The 10352-nt window shown below is 34.3% G+C and overlaps 1 long non-coding RNA gene across 1 annotated transcript; it reads left to right on the top strand.

The window, feature by feature from the left end:
* Positions 1-709: 709 nt before the first annotated feature.
* Positions 710-1618, top strand: LOC149925178 (uncharacterized). The gene is made up of 3 exons (XR_016476829.1): positions 710-792; positions 871-972; positions 1365-1618. It is a non-coding gene; the product is annotated as an uncharacterized LOC149925178 (long non-coding RNA).
* Positions 1619-10352: the final 8734 nt, after the last annotated feature.

Raw genomic sequence — 10352 nt, 5'->3', positions numbered from 1 at the left:
TGTAACCCAGTTTTGGGTTGAAAGAACAGGTAACCAAAAATTCGTTAATAACAACCCAGAATGGGTTTAAAACATTAACCAAATTTTGTGTTGGACTTTTTGACCCAGTGTTTTTACCCATAAAAAAATGTAAAAAAACTAACCCAAAACAGTCACTTTTAACCATTTTTTGGTTAAAACAAATAACGCAAAAAATTTGACCAAAGTAGTTTTAAGAGTGTATACTATACGACTTAAGATAATGTTATGGAATTTAATTTTTTTTAGTCTATCGAATTTTGTATTATAAAATTAAATAACTCAAGATAGGTCTGTTTGAAATTAGTTTATTTTTATATTAATCATAATTATTTCTAATTTAGCTATTCAAGAGAAAATTTCAATGGAGATATTTTAACTATTGAAAAATACGAAGAAGCAATTAGTGACTTAAAAAAAGAGTACCAAAAACCCAGAGTTGATTGGGGCGTTCAATTCGAGCTACGACAAACATTTCAGAATCGCTCTGCATTCTTATAAAAAATGAAACACCTTGATATGGTTGAACTTTTAAAAAATTATCCTTGCTTTGAACATTCAAAAGCTGTATGCGCTCACATTAAATTATGGTTTGTTTATTCCTACATTTAAGATAAATCTCTAAATAAAATAACTTTTTTGCATACTTAGCTTATATAGTGATTGAACTTCAGTTAAACTTGGGATTTCCATTTATACCACACATTATTGGCTAATTTGGCCAGGTTTGTTCATGTGATAGTTGATTTATCAAAATCGGACCCCACTTCAAAGGTATGTTTTATATGGTATAATTGTAATATAATAATTATTGCGGTTATGACAATTAAATATCATCTCATATATATTTAGCTGCAGCGAAAACGCTTTGAAGCTTGGCGTGTGTTTGAAAAGAAAATTCAAGTTACCAATACTAAAGGAGTAAAGTCTGAAACTATAATAAAAGAAGTATCGGTAAGTTAGTTTTGTAATCTTTCTCACTGAACAACAATCAAATAATGCATGGTTGCTTTTTACCTAAATATTCTATACGATATCTTAAAACTATTTCACAATTTGTCGCGAAGCGTTAATTGATCTTCCTATTTTAAAGAATATCTTCCTATATAATGTTTTTCACACGCATGTTGAAGTATTTTAATTAAATTACAAAAATAATTAGGGTTCATTAAAAATAAATTCCAAAAATTATTAAGTTGTAGTATTATTATTAATTTCACTGCTAAGTTAAATTTAATCTTACTGGAAATAAATAGAACTATTATTTTTTTGACAATTAATAGTTTCATGTGTGTTTGTTTAAAAAGTGTTATGCCAAATATTAATTATTGCAATATATAATACAGCCAGAATTATTCGAAGATACCTTGGAAAAATTAAAACCAGGTCTGTTATGACTAGAATATCTTTCCGTGACTGCTCACCTGAAAATGCTACCATCCTTGGGTTAGGAAGTGTTGTTCCACTTGGAGAACAAAATATAGATTTGGTGAACATATTAATCGCCTATTATTATTCGTTTGAAATTGATTACTCTAAGCAGTATGTACAGGCGATGGGTATTTTAGTGAAATTTGTTCTTGGACACTAATTTTATAAATAAGGCACTAAAACTGTTAAAATGTCAATGGAAATCAATAAAATTTGGAAATAAACTTTTATAACTTTGCTCCATTAAAGTTTCTTTAAATGCATGATTTTCTATACACAGTTGAGGAGAATACATACGTCTAGTGTACACTTTGCGTTCTTATGTGATCCCCACTTCCTAATGTATTGTGTACCATTTGCGTTCTTTTGTGTACTAGCGATCTAAAATTGAGACAAATATGATCTCTTAGTGCACATACAGATCACTTAACATTGATCACATAAGGATCGTAAATGTTCACATAGGGATCGTAAACGATCATTTTCTGAACACATGGGAACGTTATTGGATCACTTTGGATACATGTGATCTTAGAGTGTAGTAGTGATCTAAAATTGGGACAGATATTGGTGATCTACAAGTGATTTATTGTGATCTTGATGTGAATTTAGAATTTGCAGTGAGCTTGATTTAAAGCGATTTTATTCGCATTTAATTACGATCTCACGAAAATATTAGAATATAATGTGAAATTTATGTTCCTTCTTTGCACTTTTGTATGCTGCAATTATTATTTCTTTTGGTGGTATTTCTGAGCTTAATAGTCATCACCTTTAAGCAGTTTCGAAAGTAGCTTCTTTGTTCTGATATCACCAGTCATGTTAATACGCTTTTAAAATATTTGAAAAACGCGTCAAAACAAGTGGTTCACTTATAAGCCTCCTAAGCTCTGTAAGGTCCTTGAGAAAAGCTCTGTAAGGTCCTTGAGAACTAACTTATTAAATTTCCAATCCCGAAATTTCCAATCCCAAAATTTCCAATCCCGAAATTTCCAAACCCCAAAATTTCCAATCCCAAAATTTCCAATCCCGAAATTTCCAAACCCCAAATTTCCAATCCCGAAATTTCCAATCCCAAAATTTTCACTTCCCGAGTTATTCCATGCATGCACGGTTACCGTGGTAAATGGTAAAAACCGTTTCCACGCAGTCGGCTTTTTTGCACAACCGCTCTTATAATAAATCTACTACACTTTACACAATTTAGGTAGTGCAGACGTTGAAGTATGCGGTCGGGTTGTAGACTGCTTTCACAACTTAACGAAAATCAACCTGAGTGAAATGGTGGAATTTAAAAAAGAATATTGCCTGTAATTGGAGTTATTAGAAAGAGATTAAGCTCACCCAAAAAACGAGTAGACAAAAAGGCGTAATGTGAAATTTATGTTCCTTCTTTGCACTTTTGTATGCTGCAATTATTATTTCTTTTGGTGGTATTTCTGAGCTTAATAGTCATCACCTTTAAGCAGTTTCGAAAGTAGCTTCTTTGTTCTGATATCACCAGTCATGTTGATACGCTTTTAAAATATTTGAAAAACGCGTCAAAACAAGTGGTTCACTTATAAGCCTCTTAAGCTCTGTAAGGTCCTTGAGAAAAGCTCTGTAAGGTCCTTGAGAACTAACTTATTAAATTTCCAATCCCAAAATTTCCAATCCCGAAATTTCCAAACCCCAAAATTTCCAATCCCAAAATTTCCAATCCCGAAATTTCCAAACCCCAAATTTCCAATCCCGAAATTTCCAATCCCAAAATTTCCAATCCCGAAATTTCCAAACCCCAAAATTTCCAATCCCGAAATTTCCAAACCCCAAATTCCCAATCCCGAAATTTCCAATCCCAAAATTTCCAATCCAGAAATTTCCAAACCCCAAAATTTCCAATCCCAAAATTTCCAATCCCGAAATTTCCAAACCCCAAATTTCCAATCCCGAAATTTCCAATCCCAAAATTTCCAATCCGGAAATTTCCAAACCCCAAAATTTCCAGTCCCAAAATTTTCACTTCCCGCGTTATTCCATGCATGCACGGTTACCGTGGTAAATGGTAAAAACCGTTTCCACGCCGTCGGCTTTTTTGCACAACCGCTCTTATAATAAATCTACTACACTTTACACAATTTAGGTAGTGCAGACGTTGAAGTATGCGGTCGGGTTGTAGACTGCTTTCACAACTTAACGAAAATCAACCTGAGTGAAATGGTGGAATTTAAAAAAGAATATTGCCTGTAATTGGAGTTATTAGAAAGAGATTAAGCTCATCCAAAAAACGAGTAGACAAAAAGGCGTACTTGTAGCACTATTCACACGTATAACCTTATAACTACACATTTCCTGGGCCGTCTTAATTTGTCTAACAGAGAAAGTGAGGCTTATTACATTAACGCCAATTTTTCGATTCCAGGCACGAACAAGTGTACTTGAATTGTACAAATTTAGCAAACGCCAATTGCGATAAATTAAAAGAAGCATTTGAAACATGCGGTTGCGAAGTTATCGCGTGCTCGGTGATATTACTCTTGCTAACTACTTTCGCCCTGAATAGTGACGTTTTCAAATGAATAGTACGGATAAATAATTATATTAAATACTTGATTTGTAAGTTATTGTCTGTAAAAATGTATTTATTTTTTTAATCTATTCCAAATACTATTCAGTCACCCTTTGCTACAGGGAATTAGAAATAACGTGAAGCTGTGGCAAAATTTTTAATTATAGTATGAATCATCATATTTGACTAGCTTTAATAAAAAGAGAGGAGCTCCCAAAATTCTTAAAAAAAATTAAAACATGGCCCCTCCTAAACTTGGCCTGCTAAACTCAAAACTCCTGTCGCCGCCACTGAGAACCGGACAGTAACGCGAAAACATATAAATTTAATTCTGTGTGACAAATTGATCTGTTAACCCGTTACTTTTAATTAATATCTTAAAAATTTGTATACATTAATAATAAACGATGTGGAATTAGCCTTTGGTTTACATGTTTTGTATAACTTTAATCGGGGCATTTAATGGACTGAAAACGTTTTAGCGATATTACTATTACGGGTTCTTACTAAAAGGCACATGGGCCAAATGGGCATACTTAGCCAAGATTAATGCAAACGTAGCCAACTTTCATTTAATAAAATCACTTTAAATCAAGTGAAAGTGGTAAATATTACAGTTACTGTAATATTTACCCTTTCACTTGATTTAAAGTGATTTTATTCGCATTTAATTACGATCTCACGAAAATATTAGAATATAATATTGAATATAATGTGAAATTTATGTTCCTTCTTTGCACTTTTGTATGCTGCAATTATTTTTTCTTTTGGTGGTATTTCTGAGCTTAATAGTCATCACCTTTAAGCAGTTTCGAAAGTAGCTTCTTTGTTCTGATATCACCAGTCATGTTAATACGCTTTTAAAATATTTGAAAAACGCGTCAAATCAAGTGGTTCACTTATAAGCCTCCTAAGCTCTGTAAGGTCCTTGAGAACTAACTTATTAAATTTCCAATCCCGAAATTTCCAATCCCAAAATTTCCAATCCCGAAATTTCCAATCCCGAAATTTCCAAACCCCAAATTTCCAATCCCGAAATTTCCAATCCCAAAATTTCCAATCCAGAAATTTCCAAACCCCAAAATTTCCAATCCCAAAATTTCCAATCCAGAAATTTCCAAACCCCAAAATTTCCAATCCCGAAATTTCCAAACCCCAAATTTCCAATCCCGAAATTTCCAAACCCAAAAATTTCCAATCCGGAAATTTCCAAACCCCAAAATTTCAAATCCCAAAATTTCCAATCCAGAAATTTCCAAACCCCAAAATTTCCAATCCCAAACTTTTCACTTCCCGCGTTATTCCATGCATGCACGGTTACCGTGGTAAATGGTAAAAACCGTTTCCACGCAGTCGGCTTTTTTGCACAACCGCTCTTATAATAAATCTACTACACTTTACACAATTTAGGTAGTGCAGACGTTGAAGTATGCGGTCGGGTTGTAGACTGCTTTCACAACTTAACGAAAATCAACCTGAGTGAAATGGTGGAATTTAAAAAAGAATATTGCCTGTAATTGGAGTTATTAGAAAGAGATTAAGCTCACCCAAAAAACGAATAGACAAAAAGGCGTAATGTGAAATTTATGTTCCTTCTTTGCACTTTTGTATGCTGCAATTATTATTTCTTTTGGTGGTATTTCTGAGCTTAATAGTCATCACCTTTAAGTAGTTTCGAAAGTAGCTTCTTTGTTCTGATATCACCAGTCATGTTAATACGCTTTTAAAATATTTGAAAAACGCGTCAAAACAAGTGGTTCACTTATAAGCCTCCTAAGCTCTGTAAGGTCCTTGAGAAAAGCTCTGTAAGGTCCTTGAGAACTAACTTATTAAATTTCCAATCCCGAAATTTCCAATCCCAAAATTTCCAATCCCGAAATTTCCAAACCCCAAAATTTCCAATCCCAAAATTTCCAATCCCGAAATTTCCAAACCCCAAATTTCCAATCCCGAAATTTCCAATCCCAAAATTTTCACTTCCCGCGTTATTCCATGCATGCACGGTTACCGTGGTAAATGGTAAAAACCGTTTCCACGCAGTTGGCTTTTTTGCACAACCGCTCTTATAATAAATCTACTACACTTTACACAATTTAGGTAGTGCAGACGTTGAAGTATGCGGTCGGGTTGTAGACTGCTTTCACAACTTAACGAAAATCAACCTGAGTGAAATGGTGGAATTTAAAAAAGAATATTGCCTGTAATTGGAGTTATTAGAAAGAGATTAAGCTCACCCAAAAAACGAGTAGACAAAAAGGCGTAATGTGAAATTTATGTTCCTTCTTTGCACTTTTGTATGCTGCAATTATTATTTCTTTTGGTGGTATTTCTGAGCTTAATAGTCATCACCTTTAAGTAGTTTCGAAAGTAGCTTCTTTGTTCTGATATCACCAGTCATGTTAATACGCTTTTAAAATATTTGAAAAACGCGTCAAAACAAGTGGTTCACTTATAAGCCTCCTAAGCTCTGTAAGGTCCTTGAGAAAAGCTCTGTAAGGTCCTTGAGAACTAACTTATTAAATTTCCAATCCCGAAATTTCCAATCCCAAAATTTCCAATCCCGAAATTTCCAAACCCCAAAATTTCCAATCCCAAAATTTCCAATCCCGAAATTTCCAAACCCCAAATTTCCAATCCCGAAATTTCCAATCCCAAAATTTTCACTTCCCGCGTTATTCCATGCATGCACGGTTACCGTGGTAAATGGTAAAAACCGTTTCCACGCAGTTGGCTTTTTTGCACAACCGCTCTTATAATAAATCTACTACACTTTACACAATTTAGGTAGTGCAGACGTTGAAGTATGCGGTCGGGTTGTAGACTGCTTTCACAACTTAACGAAAATCAACCTGAGTGAAATGGTGGAATTTAAAAAAGAATATTGCCTGTAATTGGAGTTATTAGAAAGAGATTAAGCTCACCCAAAAAACAAGTAGACAAAAAGGCGTAATGTGAAATTTATGTTCCTTCTTTGCACTTTTGTATGCTGCAATTATTATTTCTTTTGGTGGTATTTCTGAGCTTAATAGTCATCACCTTTAAGTAGTTTCGAAAGTAGCTTCTTTGTTCTGATATCACCAGTCATGTTAATACGCTTTTAAAATATTTGAAAAACGCGTCAAAACAAGTGGTTCACTTATAAGCCTCCTAAGCTCTGTAAGGTCCTTGAGAACTAACTTATTAAATTTCCAATCCCAAAATTTCCAATCCCGAAATTTCCAAACCCCAAAATTTCCAATCCCAAAATTTCCAATCCCGAAATTTCCAAACCCCAAATTTCCAATCCCGAAATTTCCAATCCCAAAATTTTCACTTCCCGCGTTATTCCATGCATGCACGGTTACCGTGGTAAATGGTAAAAACCGTTTCCACGCAGTTGGCTTTTTTGCACAACCGCTCTTATAATAAATCTACTACACTTTACACAATTTAGGTAGTGCAGACGTTGAAGTATGCGGTCGGGTTGTAGACTGCTTTCACAACTTAACGAAAATAAACCTGAGTGAAATGGTGGAATTTAAAAAAGAATATTGCCTGTAATTGGAGTTATTAGAAAGAGATTAAGCTCACCCAAAAAACGAGTAGACAAAAAGGCGTAATGTGAAATTTATGTTCCTTCTTTGCACTTTTGTATGCTGCAATTATTATTTCTTTTGGTGGTATTTCTGAGCTTAATAGTCATCACCTTTAAGCAGTTTCGAAAGTAGCTTCTTTGTTCTGATATCACCAGTCATGTTAATACGCTTTTAAAATATTTGAAAAACGCGTCAAAACAAGTGGTTCACTTATAAGCCTCCTAAGCTCTGTAAGGTCCTTGAGAAAAGCTCTGTAAGGTCCTTGAGAACTAACTTATTAAATTTCCAATCCCGAAATTTCCAATCCCAAAATTTCCAATCCCGAAATTTCCAAACCCCAAAATTTCCAATCCCAAAATTTCCAATCCCGAAATTTCCAAACCCCAAATTTCCAATCCCGAAATTTCCAATCCCAAAATTTTCACTTCCCGAGTTATTCCATGCATGCACGGTTACCGTGGTAAATGGTAAAAACCGTTTCCACGCAGTCGGCTTTTTTGCACAACCGCTCTTATAATAAATCTACTACACTTTACACAATTTAGGTAGTGCAGACGTTGAAGTATGCGGTCGGGTTGTAGACTGCTTTCACAACTTAACGAAAATCAACCTGAGTGAAATGGTGGAATTTAAAAAAGAATATTGCCTGTAATTGGAGTTATTAGAAAGAGATTAAGCTCACCCAAAAAACGAGTAGACAAAAAGGCGTAATGTGAAATTTATGTTCCTTCTTTGCACTTTTGTATGCTGCAATTATTATTTCTTTTGGTGGTATTTCTGAGCTTAATAGTCATCACCTTTAAGCAGTTTCGAAAGTAGCTTCTTTGTTCTGATATCACCAGTCATGTTGATACGCTTTTAAAATATTTGAAAAACGCGTCAAAACAAGTGGTTCACTTATAAGCCTCTTAAGCTCTGTAAGGTCCTTGAGAAAAGCTCTGTAAGGTCCTTGAGAACTAACTTATTAAATTTCCAATCCCGAAATTTCCAATCCCAAAATTTCCAATCCCGAAATTTCCAAACCCCAAAATTTCCAATCCCAAAATTTCCAATCCCGAAATTTCCAAACCCCAAATTTCCAATCCCGAAATTTCCAAACCCCAAAATTTCCAATCCCGAAATTTCCAAACCCCAAATTCCCAATCCCGAAATTTCCAATCCCAAAATTTCCAATCCAGAAATTTCCAAACCCCAAAATTTCCAATCCCAAAATTTCCAATCCCAAAATTTCCAATCCCGAAATTTCCAAACCCCAAATTTCCAATCCCGAAATTTCCAATCCCAAAATTTCCAATCCCGAAATTTCCAAACCCAAAAATTTCCAATCCGGAAATTTCCAAACCCCAAAATTTCCAGTCCCAAAATTTTCACTTCCCGCGTTATTCCATGCATGCACGGTTACCGTGGTAAATGGTAAAAACCGTTTCCACGCCGTCGGCTTTTTTGCACAACCGCTCTTATAATAAATCTACTACACTTTACACAATTTAGGTAGTGCAGACGTTGAAGTATGCGGTCGGGTTGTAGACTGCTTTCACAACTTAACGAAAATCAACCTGAGTGAAATGGTGGAATTTAAAAAAGAATATTGCCTGTAATTGGAGTTATTAGAAAGAGATTAAGCTCATCCAAAAAACGAGTAGACAAAAAGGCGTACTTGTAGCACTATTCACACGTATAACCTTATAACTACACATTTCCTGGGCCGTCTTAATTTGTCTAACAGAGAAAGTGAGGCTTATTACATTAACGCCAATTTTTCGATTCCAGGCACGAACAAGTGTACTTGAATTGTACAAATTTAGCAAACGCCAATTGCGATAAATTAAAAGAAGCATTTGAAACATGCGGTTGCGAAGTTATCGCGTGCTCGGTGATATTACTCTTGCTAACTACTTTCGCCCTGAATAGTGACGTTTTCAAATGAATAGTACGGATAAATAATTATATTAAATACTTGATTTGTAAGTTATTGTCTGTAAAAATGTATTTATTTTTTTAATCTATTCCAAATACTATTCAGTCACCCTTTGCTACAGGGAATTAGAAATAACGTGAAGCTGTGGCAAAATTTTTAATTATAGTATGAATCATCATATTTGACTAGCTTTAATAAAAAGAGAGGAGCTCCCAAAATTCTTAAAAAAAATTAAAACATGGCCCCTCCTAAACTTGGCCTGCTAAACTCAAAACTCCTGTCGCCGCCACTGAGAACCGGGCAGTAACGCGAAAACATATAAATTTAATTCTGTGTGACAAATTGATCTGTTAACCCGTTACTTTTAATTAATATCTTAAAAATTTGTATACATTAATAATAAACGATGTGGAATTAGCCTTTGGTTTACATGTTTTGTATAACTTTAATCGGGGCATTTAATGGACTGAAAACGTTTTAGCGATATTACTATTACGGGTTCTTACTAAAAGGCACATGGGCCAAATGGGCATACTTAGCCAAGATTAATGCAAACGTAGCCAACTTTCATTTAATAAAATCACTTTAAATCAAGTGAAAGTGGTAAATATTACAGTTACTGTAATATTTACCCTTTCACTTGATTTAAAGTGATTTTATTCGCATTTAATTACGATCTCACGAAAATATTAGAATATAATATTGAATATAATGTGAAATTTATGTTCCTTCTTTGCACTTTTGTATGCTGCAATTATTATTTCTTTTGGTGGTATTTCTGAGCTTAATAGTCATCACCTTTAAGCAGTTTCGAAAGTAGCTTCTTTGTTCTGATATCACCAGTCATGTTAATACGCTTTTA

The sequence above is a fragment of the Leiobunum rupestre genome, chromosome 10 (genome assembly GCF_980474605.1).
Source record: "Leiobunum rupestre chromosome 10, qqLeiRupe1.1.hap1, whole genome shotgun sequence".
Classification (NCBI taxonomy): Eukaryota; Metazoa; Arthropoda; class Arachnida; order Opiliones; family Sclerosomatidae; genus Leiobunum; species Leiobunum rupestre.
The sequence above is the reverse complement of the archived record's forward strand: the minus strand, read 5'-3'. Positions and strand labels throughout refer to the sequence as shown.